Source organism: Herpailurus yagouaroundi, unplaced genomic scaffold, assembly GCF_014898765.1.
Source record: "Herpailurus yagouaroundi ecotype Mexico unplaced genomic scaffold, PumYag 187, whole genome shotgun sequence".
NCBI classification, from domain to species: Eukaryota; Metazoa; Chordata; class Mammalia; order Carnivora; family Felidae; genus Herpailurus; species Herpailurus yagouaroundi.
Genome location: NW_024412418.1, coordinates 30,843,620 through 30,859,249, shown reverse-complemented (window position 1 = coordinate 30,859,249; position 15,630 = coordinate 30,843,620). Strand labels below are relative to the sequence as shown.

General features: G+C 47.9%; 1 protein-coding gene across 2 annotated transcripts in view; it reads left to right on the top strand.

Moving 5' to 3' along the window:
- Positions 1-15,630, top strand: part of NAV2 (neuron navigator 2) — a 742,917-nt gene that overhangs the window by 322,473 nt on the left and 404,814 nt on the right. The gene's annotated exons all lie outside the window — the stretch shown is intronic.

The following is a 15,630-nucleotide window of genomic DNA, read 5'->3' as shown; positions in this document are numbered from 1 at the left end:
AGAATAAAGAGTTGAGCTTACCTGGAATAAAATCCAGATTTGACCACCTACCAGCTGTGTGATCTTGGGCAACTTAATTGATCTCTCTGTTTTTTTAATTGCCTCAGATATAAAGAAGTTATACTGAGCCTTACTTCTTGAGGTCATTGCAAGTATTAAAGGAGATACTCCATGTCAAACATTTACATATAATCAGTCCTAACACACAGTAAGTGCTCCATATACTGTAATCAAAATATTAATTCATTAACTAAAGTTCTCAGGACCCAAAGAAGGACTTAGTAGAACATACATATTGGTTCCCCACCGTATGTGGCCACTCTGAATGGGATGGATACAAAGCCAGGGTGAAAACAAAACCATCCCAGAGATTTGTCTTGGATGCTTGGTAAAAGGAGGAAGTTCCAGTCACGCCAGCTGATGTGAGGGAGAGCTCTTGCAGGAGCTTTGAAGGTCTTCTACTCCAGGTTCTACAATTGCAGCATGACTAACTGGCCCCACAGGGGCAGTGACTCACCCAAAATCATATAGCAATTTTGAGGCAGACCCAAGAATAGAAGCAAGATCCCATGACTTCCAAACAAGTCCATAACACCGCGCAGACCAGATGTTTTTCTCTTGGGGTCTGTTCTGCCATAGCCCTCAAAGCTGGCCCAATCACCTACGGTGAGGTCAGATATCCAGGGAGAGACTTAAGCCAGGGCTTCTCAAACTTTAGTGTGCAAATGAACCACCTGGGGCATTTTGTTAAAAATGTAAATTCTATTTCAGTAGGTGCAAGGTGCAGCCTGAAAACCTGCATTGCTGACAAGCTGGGGGGGGGGGGGGCGGGAAGGATACTGCTACTGCTCCCCAGAATCACTCTTAGAATTAACAAGGCTCTAGGGGCACGTGGCTGGCTCAGTTGGTAGAACATGCAACTCTCAATGGGGGGGGGGGGGTGGTGTTTAGGTTCAAGCCCTATGTTGGGTGTAGAGGTTACTTGAAAAAAAAATCTTGGGGCACCTGAGTGGCTCAGTTGGTTAAGCATCTGACTCTTGGTTTTGGCTCAGGTCATGATCTCACAGTTCATGGGTTTGAGCCCCATGTCAGGTTCCACGCAGACAGCGTGGGGGTGGGTCTGCTTAGGATTCTCTCTCCTTTCTCTGCCCTTCCCCTGCTCATGTTCGCATTCTCGTGCACGCTCTCTGTCTCTCAAAATAAATAAACTGAAAAAAGAGAGAGAGAGAAAGAAAGAAAGAAAGAAAGAAAGATCTTAAAAAACAAGCAAACAAAAAAGAATAAGTGCTGTCCAATAGAAATAGTGTAGGAGGCACATAGTTTAAAATTGCATGGTGCATAGTAGCGGGGCGCCTGGGTGGCTCAGTTGATTAAGCGTCAGACTTCCGCCTAGGTCACCATCTCGCCCTTCCTGAGTTCCGCTCCTCATGGGCTCTGTGCTGACAGTTCAGAGCCTGGAGCCTGCTTTGGATTCTGTGTCTCCCTCTCTCTCTGCCCCTCCCCAACTCGTGCACGCGCTCTCTCTCTCTCAAAAGTAAATAAACATTGAAAACAATTAAAATTGTGCAGTAGCAACATGAAAAAAGAAACAGATGGCATTCACTTTAATGTACTTCATTTCATCCAATATATCTAGAATATTCTCATTTCGACATATAGCCAAGATAAAAATTATTAGTGAGATATTTTGCATTCTTTACTTTCGTACAAAAATCTGCAGAATTCAATGTGCATTTAACACTTAGAGGGCATCTCCATTCCAACTTGCCACATTTCAGTTATGAAGTTGCCACATGTGGCTAGTGGCTACAGGGCAGTTCTAGACAATCCCTGAGGGGATTCTAGCCCCACGCCCCATCCTCCGCACCAGTCACATGTGGCCTTCTGGGGTCTTCCTCTGGCTTTTCCCACCTTGGCAGACCCGCCTAGCCCACCCTTGCACCCTTGTCATGGGTGAGGTCTGCTCCAGCCCTCAGCCATGAGGAATAACAGCCCTGACTCCCACCCATCCCTGGCTTCCTGGGAATATAACAGCCTGGATAGGAAGGCCAAAACCCACCTTCCCTCCTTCATTTTTGGGTAACACTCAGTTTATCTGAGCCAAAAGGCCTCAGTCTGACTGGCTCCATGGTGTTGGAATATACCGTTAAATGCTGGAAGGCCTGTGCACTCTGCTCTCAATTGAAAAGGGGGACTGAGAACACTTTCCACATGACTCAGCCCCTGCCACTGTCGGGCCTGGTAGTTTGAAAGGTTTTGCGTGGGGCCAACCACGATGGTGAGAGACCTAGTCCGTGATTCCATGGTGGAGCGCCAGTGTGACATCCGCTGGCCCTCTGTGACTTCGGGTGAGGCTCTTCTCCTGCCGGAGAGGCATCAATGGGAACATCCCACAGCTCTAGCTGAGCTCGTAGACTCACCGGGAGAAGTCCCCGCACCTGCTCAGGGCCTCACCCTGGGGGTCTGGGTCCTCTGAGCCGGAAGGAAAGCTACAGGATTTTCCCCAGTCTGTGACTTGCGGGTAACTCACCAGGCACTTCTGTTCCCTTGTACCCCTCAAAACCCATGTCTGAGAAGCTGGTCATTTGTCTCCTCAATCAAATGTTTGCTTTTGTCTAAGAAAACACGTAGCATGGTGCTACCTGATGCTAAACATATGGATATCTGGAAACATCTAAATACGCTGCACGCTATAGACAAAACATCTACATAGCGGTGGTCTCATGAATGGCATTTTCTGCTAAAGCAGAAACTGTTCCTCTTTCACTGGTTATTGTTGCAAATCCTTCTAAACTTGGATGGAGTCTTTCCTGCCTTAATAAGGACAGTATAATGAGCAAAATCAAATGTTATCTAATGCTTCAGTATCATTAGTTGCCTCCGCTGGCATTTTTGTATATTGACCGTATAGGCAATTATAGTTCGTTCATTCAATCAACAGATATGTATTGAGTACCTGTCATGTACCAGGTGTAGTTCTAGGCTCTGGGGAATGCATCAGAAAAAACAACAACAACAACAACAAAAAAACCTGCTCCTGTGGAGCTTACATGCAAATGTGCTCATGTGTGTCGCTATGAGGGGGGGGGGACAGGGATGGACAAGAAACAAATGAGCAGCATATGGATTGTACCGGGGAGGGGGTGGGGGGAGTATTCTGTGCACCGTGTGCACTTGATAGGCTCCAAACGGAGGTCACAGGGCAGACAAGGCTCCCAGACAGCAGGCAGCACCCCCCCCCGCCCCCATCAAACAGAACAGGTTTTGCTACCCTGCCAAGACCTTCTCTTCATGTTCAATAGCTCCCTGTTTATTAATGGCTGGGACGTGCCAATTAGGCAGGTCATTTGGTGCCCTCCTGCCCCCGTATTTTCAGATTCGTGTTCTGTCTTTCACTTACGGGCCACCTGCCTGTCTCTGCCTGGCTCTCGGTTTCCTCTGTGTTTGAAGCCGTGACTGAGCATGACTCTCGCCTCCACAGAGTCCTCTCCTGATGGGAAGGGAGGGGACGCTGTGTTTGGGGTGAGATAGCAGATGGGTTGTTTGTGTGCCGTAAACTTTCCCCAGCGTCATGAGGTTGGAGCAGTGATAGCGAGAGGAAATATAAACAATTTTCCATGCACTTTTTATGTCTCTGTCAGCCAGGAGTGCCATGCTCACGTGAACACAGTCTTCATTTGTCCAGTGTTGGGAGCTAAAATGGGCCACAAATACAAATGGCCCTTCAAAGCGTTGGTCCACAATGTTGGCTTGCTTTAAGAAGCCACCAAAGTCATCTTCTCAAGGAGATTAAATAAAAATATACTTACAGAACACTGCCCTCGGGGGCAGTTGAAAACATTTTTCTTGTTTATGATCTGTTCGTTTCCACTTCACAAATATTGATCACTCTCCCCCACCCACACCCCTGCCCTTTCTCCTGTTTTTGCTGAATTGGGTGGGGCTCCAGTTCACATGGTCTTCTGATAAAATAACAAGTGCCTCTGTGCCCAGCCCCAGCCCAGTAAACCGGGGAGATAGTTGAGGCCAGCACCATTCTGGGAAGGATAGAACAGGTAGAAAAGGCACTGACTTGGGAACCCACCAGGGCAGGCTCTGATCCTCGTTAGAAAAATATTCTCAGTGTAGCTGGTGGGAGACTGGATCGTTAGGTTGATCCATATCAAATTACCATTTTTTAATTACAAATTGTCCTTATTGGCAACTTCATCTGGTCCCATCTAAAACTAAAGGGCAGTGACCATTTATTGATTACTGTCTGTGGACCAGGCACTGAACTGAGCACTTTATGTGAATTATATCATTTAATGTTCACAATGACCCAGAGGAATGGCATCTTAGGTTGAGTGCCCCAGAAGTGGACTGTAAGATGAAGATCTGTGATTTGTTAAAGAAATGCTTGGGGACAGAGGCAGGACAGGGACATTTCAGGCATGGTCTCAGCCTCAGCCTGATCCTGCTGGGGGATCTGGAGCTTCAGTGACACCTCCGCGTTTGTCCCACCTCGAGACAAGCAAGCCGGGCTCTCGTGTGCCCGCAGTCCCTCACTGGCTGCCCCCAGGGAGTAAACACTGAGACGTGTGCACTCTCTGTACGCGTGGGTGAAGCGCTCTCGTAGCCCAAAGGCAGGCCTCTGAGCAAGACCACAGGCACTGGCCACGGGAGGCAAAGCACATGGCGGCTGTGGGAGGGAGGCCAGTGGCAATGCTAAGAGATGGCCATGGGCCTTGGCAGAGCATCTTTGGAGACCGCGGGAGACAGGTGTTCGTTTTATCACCGTTTTTGCGTACGGAGCGACTGAGATTCAGAAGGGTCCAAGTAGCTCCGCTATGATCACAAAGAGGGAGGGCCAGAACTGGCCACCGGCTTATACTCTCAATGTAACCTCCAGCGTCCTTGGTCACTGGGGTCCAGCTGCTGGTACCTGGCTCCTCCCTCCCTTAGAATGAGATTTTAGAACCAAGTTGGCTCATGCAGATGGATTTGGAGGGGCCCAACCCAGAGGCCAGCAACCAGAGTTTGTCCGAGTCGATTTGACAACAAGCTCGTCACTAGCTCTCCCTCGTACCTCTGTAGGCTGGAAAGGGGATCTTCCCTGCTCCCCGCTCTGTGGGATCTGCTGTGTTCCTCTACTGTCCCTGGAGTCTGTCCTCCCACTCAAGGGTCCCCCTGCATAGGCAGCTGTGACCTACTGCTCTCCATGGCTGTGGCCAAAGAGCTATCCAATGCCGGTGCCTGAGAGGCCTCTTGTTTCTTGGGTGAGGAGCTCACTCCCGCCTGAACAAGACCAAGGGACACATGAATAGCAGAACACCTGGTGAGGGATCACCACCAACCGTGGCGCTCCCCCGGCCAAGTGCCATCACTTGCCCTTATTTGGCAGAGAAGGTGGCCTTCCTGAGGGCGCTGAGTCAGAACTTTCTGGCTCAACACATACCGCAGTGGGAAGGATAGAGACTCCAGAGGCTGGGATCTAAGTTCACAGCCCAGTTCAGCCATGTACCAACGGAGGCAGTGAATTTCTTTGTATCTCAACCTTGTTAGCTATGAACAGGAAATAACAATACCCTGCGAAGATTAAATGAGATGTTATCTGTAAGTGCCTACCGCAGAGTGAGCATTAGGAATGTTTGGTCCCAGCCTTTTTTTTCTAGGCTTTGCTGGCATTGTTTTCTGTCACATTACCTGTCTTAACCTTGGGTCACTATGTGCATTTAATACAGCCTCGCTGCCCTGGTCTTGATTGGGTGCAGGGTGCAGGCTAGGGAAATGTGTCCTTTATTGTCATGTGTTTTAAAAGGTTTTGTCCCTTCTTGGTTACTGTTCTGTCAAAGAACACTGGATGGCCTGCTTCCCCGCCCCCCCCCCCCCCCCCCCCCCGGCCATCGATCTTGACTAATGCAAAGCTAGCACCTGGCCTTTTTCATTGAATTCCATTATACTCCGTATGCTAACAGCTCCTCACATGAGGCCCTCTTGGATGACATACCACAAGAAAAGAAGCAAAATGGTACATGACACTGAGATGCTGGGTCATGCCCCGCTCCACCCATATCCCCCATACATAGAAATGTTGTCCCAGTTTCCAGCAGCCTAATTGAACATCAGTCATATAAGAAAAGAACCTCGTTTGCCACCCACACCATTGTGCTAAGAATAACTTCTATCCCAGCAGCGGGGCTGGTCAGAACCACTTCCCCGTGTTTCCATCTGGAATCAGGTGTGAGGATTCAGAAAGCGTATTTGTCCAGTTTCGAGTCGGAGGCTGACACGGTCCCTAAAGCTTGGAAGCCTGTCACAAAAACAAGAAATATACAGTAAATGTCCAAACGATGACTTACCTAGACTCTGTCTCATGTTGAAAGTCTTCTTTTTCTCTTTTGTGTGTTACGTGCATCTCATTTAGTCTGTTCTTCCTGATGTGTCCAGGACCCAGGTTTACATCTCTACTTTATGTACTCAGATGGGACCCAGTACAGCTCAGCGTCTCATAGCAGAGCCCTCAACCAGAAGGACCTTTTCATGACCAGGATCATGGTCTGGTGGTTTCAGGCTGAAATTGGGTTTTGGTAGTGATTGGGCATCTGGCTTTGGGGCCAGGATCGTTTACCCTTTAATCTTCCAAATAAATAGAATCATCCATGCATTCAAAATTTATTTCCAGAATGCCAGCCTTGTACCAGGCACTGTGCGCCGAAGAATGTCGACCTTGAAGTACACATGGTAAGATGCCTTCTCCCTTCTCTTGGACATTAGTCTGATACCAGAGGTTCCCTGACCCTCGCTACACATTGGAATCATCCTGGAGCTTTTTGAAAGTACTCTTTGCATGTATTTTTGTTTTAGTCCTCGCAACAATCCGACAAAATAGATGCTGCCATTGTACTCATTTTTTAGATGAGGAAACTGAGGCATGGGTTGGTAGAGCGGCTTGCTCAAGGTTATACAGCATCACAGAAGCAGAACAGGGCCATGGGCCGTCTGCCTTCCGAGAGCTGTGCGTTCCTCTAAAACATTCGGCCTCTTCATGTGTGGCAGCACAAGTGGGGCAGTGTGTCTGGAAACGGCTGAGCATGTGGCAAAAGAAAAACTAGGAGAAACAGATGGAGAAGTGGGCAAGAGCAGGGCAGGGAGGGCCGTAGGAACCCACCCTCGAAGGCTGGGTTCTATCCAGTAGACATCAGGATAGCTCTGACCTCTATCAACTAGGGTAAGAAGGCAGTAGCTGGGGGACTCGGGATACATGTCTACACGACAGAAAAGTAGGTCAGTGTCTTCGGAAGAGAGCTGTGAGGTGCAGGCTCTCTGTGATGGCAATTGGTTTTGACAGCGGCTTCGTGCTGAGGAGGGAGGGATACAAGAAAGGCCTCCCGCCCCTTGCCCCACTGAACTCTTGCTTCCACACATCACCAGGACCTCTGGGGGCAGCTCCAGAGCAGCTGGCCCGTGCCTTCCTTCTGCACAAGCTGCACTGCCTACCCAGCATCTGGGCCCGCTCTGCTCATCAAGCCCACAAGAACCTTCCATGCCATTGTCCAGGACTGGCTCTTCACAGGGCACAGGCCTGAGTGCCGAGGGGGCGGCCGTGCAAAAGCCGGAAACCCACGTCCCTGCCCATGGTCTAAGCCAGGAGAGAGGCTACCCCCTTGGAAGCAGTAGGTGGTAATCATTGCACAAGTGAGCCAGGGTTCAAATTCCACTCTACCGCTCATGATGCAATTTTGCGCAAATCACTGACCTCTAGGAAGATCAGTTTTTTCACGTGTAAAATGGGGTGGCCATTCCTACCTTACAGGTTTGTTTTAAGAATTGGGGGTATTCATAAAATATCTAATAAATGTCTCTGAGGCCCTCAACAAAGGCAGCTATTATTATGCCTGGTTAATTGCCATTGCCATATTCGAAGACCCTGCAGGTCCAAAGAGCCCAGATGGACCCCTTATTTGCAGCTGAGACAACTGAGGCCTGAAAGGGACCAGTGGCTTTTCCAAAATCACCTGGAATTTGAACAGCAGAACCAGGGGCAAGAAGTACCTGTGAGAGGCCTCACTGAGCAGGGGTGAGAAGTTCAATTCCGGCTTGGCCACAGCCACTGACAGCCTTTGCTCTGATTTCCTCCCTCCATGATGGCACAGATACAACCTTTCTGGAAGGGTTGTGTGGACGAATAAGCTGTCATTCCAGGGTGCTGAAAAGTACTCCGCAGGTGCCAAATCATGACTCTCTGTGGATTTCAACACCTCAGCTGGCATGCCTTCCTGTCAGATGCAACTGCCTGAGGACAGCATGCGCGTGCATGTGTGCGTGTGCATGTGTGTGCAAGAAGTAAGGAAAGGGAGTAGGGAGAGGAGCACATAGAAGCCTCAGATTTCCCAGAGACTATTTCTGTACCTGAACTCACACCATGGCTTAGTCCCCTGCCCTATGATGCTTCTCGGGTCCTCTGCATCCCCATTCACCCCGTGGTGAATCGGGGTCACATTGCTGAGGGGCAGTGATTTGCCTCAACTTGAGCAAACAAGGAGCAGAGTCGGGGACTCAGGACAGGTTGCAAGTGTCAAACTGGGTGTCATGGAGAGAGCGTGCATTTGGAATTAGTTCAGGATTTGAATCCCAGTTCTACTACTCCCTAGCTGTGTGATCATAGGAGAAGGACTCCTTTACCTGTCTGCACCTCTGTTCCTTCATCTGTAGAAGGAAGATCTATTACTTGCTTCCAAGCACCATTTAGAGACAGAGATGGAGACTCGGACACGTAACGGTTCCATTCCCACTCCGAGCCCCGTCACCATCCCGGTGGCTTTCTGCATCGGGTTATCACAGTGCCGGGGCCATGATGTGTTGATATTGATGGCGGATTTGGACAAGTCCAAGAGAACACCAGGATGATGAGGCAGTTGTTGAAAACAAAGCCTGTCTCCCCAGGCATCTCCCCTGGAGATGATGGCCTCAGGCCGTTGGTGGTGATGGGGAGACGCCTGCATTTGGTACCCCATGGCAGAAGAATGGCACAGCGCCCTGAAGAAATGTCTCAGAGGAAACAGACGTGCTCTTGGCCTGACCTTGTACCCCTTCACTGGGTCTGGCGGGAGGCCAGGTGAGGAGTGGGCAGGTGTGAGCTCAGACCGCAAGGAGAGAGGCTGGGCCTTGCTGTGCGTCTCGCGGCCTACAGAGCTGCAAGGAGACTGTTTACAGAGAGGTTCCAGCCCCTTCTCCTAGCTTCTCGTTCCTGCCTGGCCCATTCTGGATGCTCAGGTCTGGGGATACAGATCCCTCTCCCAGAGCGCTGGGTGGTGCCTTAGCCCCTATCAGAGAGGCACTGCTCCCCGTCGGGCTCATAGCCTCAGGTTCTGGGTCTTCACTTGACGTCTTAGCAACAGAAATTTCCACACACAGCTACACCCACCACAAGGGGTCATGTGGTGACTCCAGGGTGGGTGGGAGAGGAACTATGGCTTGAGTACTTACTGTATGCCAGGAAAAATGATAATCATAGTGGCGGTACCAGTGACCATGTATCAAGCACTGATTTAGTGCTTTGTACATATTAATTCATTTAATCCCTCCTTCAACCCTGTGAGGGAGGTACTGTTATTAACCCCATTTTACAGATGAGAAACCTGAAGCACCGAGAGGTTGAGTAATGTGTCCAAGGTCACACTGCTAGTAAGTGGCAGAGCTCAAGCCCATGTGGTCACATTCATGCAAACTCCAAAGTCACCATCCTTTTAACCGCTCTGTCCTACGTAACTGCCTCTCGTTTAATTTTCCCCGAAAGTCCCAGGAGGCAGGTCTTATTAATGACATAGGTGGGGAAACTGAGGCTCAGAGAGTTTAAATGACTCAGCCAAGACCACGCAACCAGTTAAGTGGCTGTGGACATGTGTCAGACTCTTCCCACTGCACTAAGGGACTTCCAAAGGAGCGAGGGAAACCTTGACATTGTCTCGTACGAGGGTATGCCAAGGGTAAAAGGGAGGAGATTGTGGGGGGGACCCAGCCCAAACCTCTACCCCAAGCACACTGGTGTAACCAAACTAATGTGAATTTGCTCCTTGGGGAGTCACAGATAGGAATGCCACCAGGTGAGCTGTAGCACAAAGGAAACTATTTGCAGCAAATAAGGAGATCCCAGGGGATTATTTACAAACTTGTGACTCCCTGAACAAGGGTGAAAGGGTGTCTTTTACTTAGGGTTAGGATGAATATTTAGATGGGGAGCCATGTCACCTGTATGTAGAGGCAAGTATAAGGTCACACACGCTCCTTAAGGAAACATGCCTATACGTACCTTGTATGTTATGTCGAGGAGGTCTGTGCTCCTTTGTGGGTGGAGATTTTAGTATTCTAATGAGGTAAAGGTAACTGTCCTAATCCCCTTCGTCACTCCTCGGTCCGTCTGCATAGGCATGAGTCAGGGGTTAAGCTCAAACTGGTCTGGGCCACCTGGGCCAATAGAGCTCTTGTACAGGCAGTTGTTACTGCTTGAGGGGTAGTTTCGGTTTCCATCACGAGATGTTATGCCCCTCGGGTCTTTTGCCTGAGTTAAGAAATAAACCGGAAAGAAGAGTTTGAGGAAAACTGTGGGACAAAATTTCGGTGGGTGCAAGCAGGTGAGGAGTAAAGGTCAGCTCTTGGGGTCTAGCTGATGACACTGGCAGGTGGGCATGAAAACCCCATTGCCTGGCTGCCCTCTTTACCTTTCAGACCTCACCCCCACATCACCCCAAACATCACTTCTCCAGAGAAGCCTTGAAGCTTTGACAGTCTAAAGGGGTCTAAGTTCTTTATCTGAGAACGTAGCACTTGGCTCACTTAGTAATTACACATTCACTGATGTGAGTACGTAATTATTATCAATTTCCCTGATTACATTATAAGCTCCATGAGAAATGAACTTTGGTTCTTACTAATATCACCGGTGATTAGCATGTTGTCTGGCATTCAGTAGCATTAAAATACTATTTAAATCAATGAATGAGTGTAACACCTGTCAGGTTCTAGACTCACACCAGGCCCTCTGCCTCCATTATCTCAAATCCTCCCAACAATCCTGTGAAATAGTTATGATCATGCCCATTTTACTGATGAACAAACTGAGAGTCAGAGAAGCAAAGTGATCCTGGCTCAGTCAATCTCAGGTGAAGTCAGGATTCACACTCAGGTCCGCCTGACTGCACCCCCACTGTTTTCTTGCCTTTGCTCCACTCTGTCAAAAAGGAACCTGGAAACAAGGGGTATTGATAAAGGGGCTCTGCTCAAGTTCCTCCGCTGGGGAGAACAGAAGAAAAGGGGTTGTGGAGGCCAGCCAGGATTGAAAGTCAAGAATAAAGGATCAAAGGCAAGGAAAGAGCTAAAATGGTCATGGGAGGGGATTCTAGAAACCTGTCTTTGATAACTCAGCAGGAAGTCAGCTTTGCAGGCCAGATGCCTTTGAACACTGGATTCTCCATCTTCAGCCCCAACCCCATCATGGTCCCCTTCCCCCACCCCCACAACGGGAAGGATAAAACCCTAACAAGCAAATGATTCTGAACTCGAGTTCATTCAACGTCCCGAAGTTTGAAAAGATGGTTTTTGTGGAAACAAGGAAGCCAGGATGACAATTCTTGACAATCTCAGATGCAGTCTTGAGAGAGACTGACTTTGTCAGATTCACATTTGAAGCATGTCCAGACTGCCTTGAGGAGAACATTCTCATATATTTATCAGTGAATGTCTAAAATTCTTGCATAACGTGGAGTTTCAAGAAAGTTGTCAAGCCAAAACAAAAAAAAAAGGTTTTTAAGATTTAATGGTGTCTTGCCCCACTGTTTGTAAAACAACATCTTCCTAAGCCAGAAAATAAAAGAAAATCCCTGTATATTTTGCCGTTTTCCACCCATTTCGCTTTGAGGTTTTATTTGCCTCGGGTTTGGAGAGTGAGCGGAAATCAACACAGCTGTTTATGTTTAGTGGCTTCGAATGATCTCAGGGTGCAAAAGATCCTCATGGGTGTCTCTGCTTTGTTGACGGTTTTTAGACCAGCTTTAAGCTCAGCCAAGGGTAGCGTGAACTCGAATTCCCTTTCACAAGTGCCCGGCAGAGTTCATTTCAGCCATACGGGGGCCCATTTTCTTCCCGTCTTTCTGCAGAAGGGTTGTCTGCAGCATTGTTGGTTATAGAAACAGCATGGTAGATCAGTCCAAAAAGAATCGATTTCCTAGCCCCTCTGCACAGGGGTGGTCTTGGCAGTTCTGCAGAGAATGATTCCGTTAGGAGCTGCTTCCTTGGAAGGAAGGGAAACTAGGCAGGTTCTCCGGAGTAACAGGTCCTGATTGTCTTAGAAGGAGAGAGCCCTATGTTCAGTGACTTTGTTACATATACATAGATGGCTTTTACATTAAGACTGGACCTTTAATCTTTGATAGCTAACAAAGTGTTTGTTTCCTGTTTGTTTGGGAGAAGGCTCATCTCTCCTGCCTGCAAAGACAGAGGGCCGAGTTGGAGATATGCTAGCTAGCTAACTTCCATATCATGGACATTTGGCACGGTTCTTGGTTCACCATAAGGCTTACTAAATGCTTCCTGAGTGGATAGAAGATTAAAACAAGTTCAGACATTTATTTGAAATATACAGAAAATGCCATGGAAAAGTAAGCTCAAATCACTCATAATTCCAACCCTTTAAAACAATGATATAAAATAAGAAGAAATTATCAGTCTCCTAACTTACCCCTCGGAAATAACTGCTGTTGGGGTGCCTGGGAGGTTTAGTTGGTTGAGCGTCTGACTTCAGCTCAGGTCATGATCTCACGGTCCGTGAGTTTGAGCCCCGCATCGGGCTCTGTGCTGATGGCTCGGAGACTGGAGCCTGCTTCAGATTCTATGTCTCCCTCTCTCTCTGCCCCTCCACCGCTCGCACTCTGACTCTCTCTCAAAAATAAATAAACGTTAAAAGAAATTTAAGAAATAACTGCTGTTGACATATGTTTCATATGATTCCTTCCTTCTTTTTCCTTCTTGGTAAACGTACTTATTTATACATATGTAAACACACAAATATATGAGTAAATTTTAATAGTAATGAAACATACATGTAAATAAGATAAATACCCCCGCTAAGAATACACTTAAATAAAGCAAAAAGAATCACAAAATGGATACCGAAGCCCTAAGTGATTTATTTTTTAAGTTATCCACTGCCAGGATTTTTCACACCGGCGCATTCTTTTATGAGCACACAGACCTCCAAGAGTTAACTGTGCTCCAAGCTCTCCTTTGACAGCCCTGAACCCTGGGCACCACACGCCTTCCCTGTGGGTCAGACATTGGCCAGGAGCGCCTCTCCTAGCCTCTCCCAGTGGATGCTCACCAGGCTCTGTGCCTGGGGCAGAGTCAGAGGGTAGGCATGAAGGCTCCCAGGATGATCACAGTAACCAAAAGAGGAAATGCGGCCGAGGGAGCAGCGGGGAAGCATCGCTGCTCCTTCCCTGGAGGCCCACACCCAGCAACTGTCAGGCTGCTTGATGTCATCCGCAGAACGGACTGGAGGCAGCATTTGGGCACTTACCCAGCTGTGTTCAGGCTACAGGGACAGCTGAGCTGGCTGAGTGTGTCTCTCAAAGAGAAAATCCTGCTCAGAAAATAGTAGAAGGCCTGAGTTTTTCCAGATTGGCCGTTATTGATTGGAACTATCCAGGTTATTGCCATAATAATCCTCCCCTCTAAAGCGTTGATTTGTAGCGTTTCTCAAAGCCCATGCTTTTCCACTTGCCTACACGTGGAGAGCTTTACTACCATGCAAGTGTCTGGGCCCCATTTCCAGAGAGTCTGCTTTAGCTGGTCCAGGGTTGGGCCTGGGCAGCCTTAGTTTATTAATTCCCCAGGTGACTGTCATGGACAGCCAAGGCTGCAAAGCAAAGAGTGAGGACTAGCTGATTCAGACTCCCCCTTTAAGATGCAGATTCACAGATTCAGCATTCTAGGGTGTTTTTGGAGGAAGAGGGTGCTTAGGGATCTGTTTCTTTAACCGGCACCCTTGGTGATGCTTAGGTTTCTTATCTAAGGCCACTGGTCCAGGCGTCTTTGCCTCCTGGTGGTCACCAGCAGGCAGCTCTGTCTCAGAACCTGAGCATCACCCAAAAAGACTCTCCATAACCTGTGTGGTGCTCATCCTTTGCCTCGCTATTAACACCACTATCATTCACAGCCTGGGCCGTTACCAAACCTTTTGCCTGTTTCTGCAACTGCAAAATGCAGTAATTGTGCCTCCCTAGAGGGACGCTTTACTGTTACTGTTATGAAGACTAGTCTGTGGCTAGGAGTATTCAGAGTCCAGGCTCTTGAGTCTGAGTGCCTGGGTTCGAATCCAACTTTTCTGCTTAATTAGCTGTAGGGACTTAGGTAAAGTACTGAGCCCTCTCTGGACCTCAGTTTTCTTTTCTGTGTAATGGAAATGACCATTAATGATCCACCTCGTGGGATTGTTGTGAGAATGCTTACCACAGACCCTGGCACATATTAAGAATAACTTCATGCGGCGCCTAAGTGGCTCATTGGGTTAAGCATCTGACTTCAGCTCAGGTTATGATCTCACAGTTCGTGGGTTCAAGCCCCACGTCAGGCTCTGTGCTGACAGCTCAGAGCTGGAGCCTGCTTCAGATTCTGTGTCTCCCCCGCTCTCTGCCCCTCCCCCACTCATGCTATATCTCTCTCTCTCTCAACAATAAATAAACATTAAAAGAAAGATTTAAAAGGAATAACTTCAAAGTTATAATTCTTTCAGCAGCATCATTATTGTTGGGTCAACTCTGGTTGTCTGGTCTAATCTGTGGAAAGAAGAATGGATAATACAAAACAAGGAATATAATTTTTAAAAGATCAGTTTGAAACTCAATGAACTGGATCTCTCAATTAATATATTTTTTTTAATCTGTGATAGTGAAAAAGTAGGTATACAGTTAAAAATAACAAGCAAACGGGTGCCTGGGTGGCTCAGTCGGTTAAGCATCTGACTTCGGCTCAGGTCGTGAGCTGTTTTGTGAGTTCGAGCCCCACATTGGTCTCCAAGCTGACAGCTTGGAGCCTGAAGCCTGCTTCAGATTCCGTGTCTCCCTCTCTCTCTGTCCCTCCCCCCCCCCCAATAAATAAACATTAAAAGCATTTTTTAATTAAAAAAAATAGCAAGCAAACACAAGAGCTTGAAGGTAGGATCCAACTATAATCTGGACATATTCAGCTCAGTCCCCTTCACCCTTACTACCTGCAGGTATAGTCCTAGGTCGTGCTCACTCTAGAACATAGGAAGGTTTGAACGAAGCCACTTGTGCTGACTAGGTGATAGCCAAAGGCATGGACTAGAGAGTCCAGACATTTTATTTTCCATTTTCCCTGGTACTGTCTATTGGTTGGGAGACATTCTTATTTAGATTTGCTTGACAGTCCCCCCGCCCCAAGTGTTCTGCAAATTACTGAGTGGGGTAAGGATGTGAGGCAGCGAGGCAGTTTCCATCCACTTGGCATTCCTGACTCTGAATTTCTGCTTCAATTAAACTCAGAACCTCACTGTTCTCTTTCTTCTGCTTTGAAAGGAACCCAGATTCAAAACTCAGCTCTTTTTAAAAATAATTCTCTCCCATCAAAAGAAAA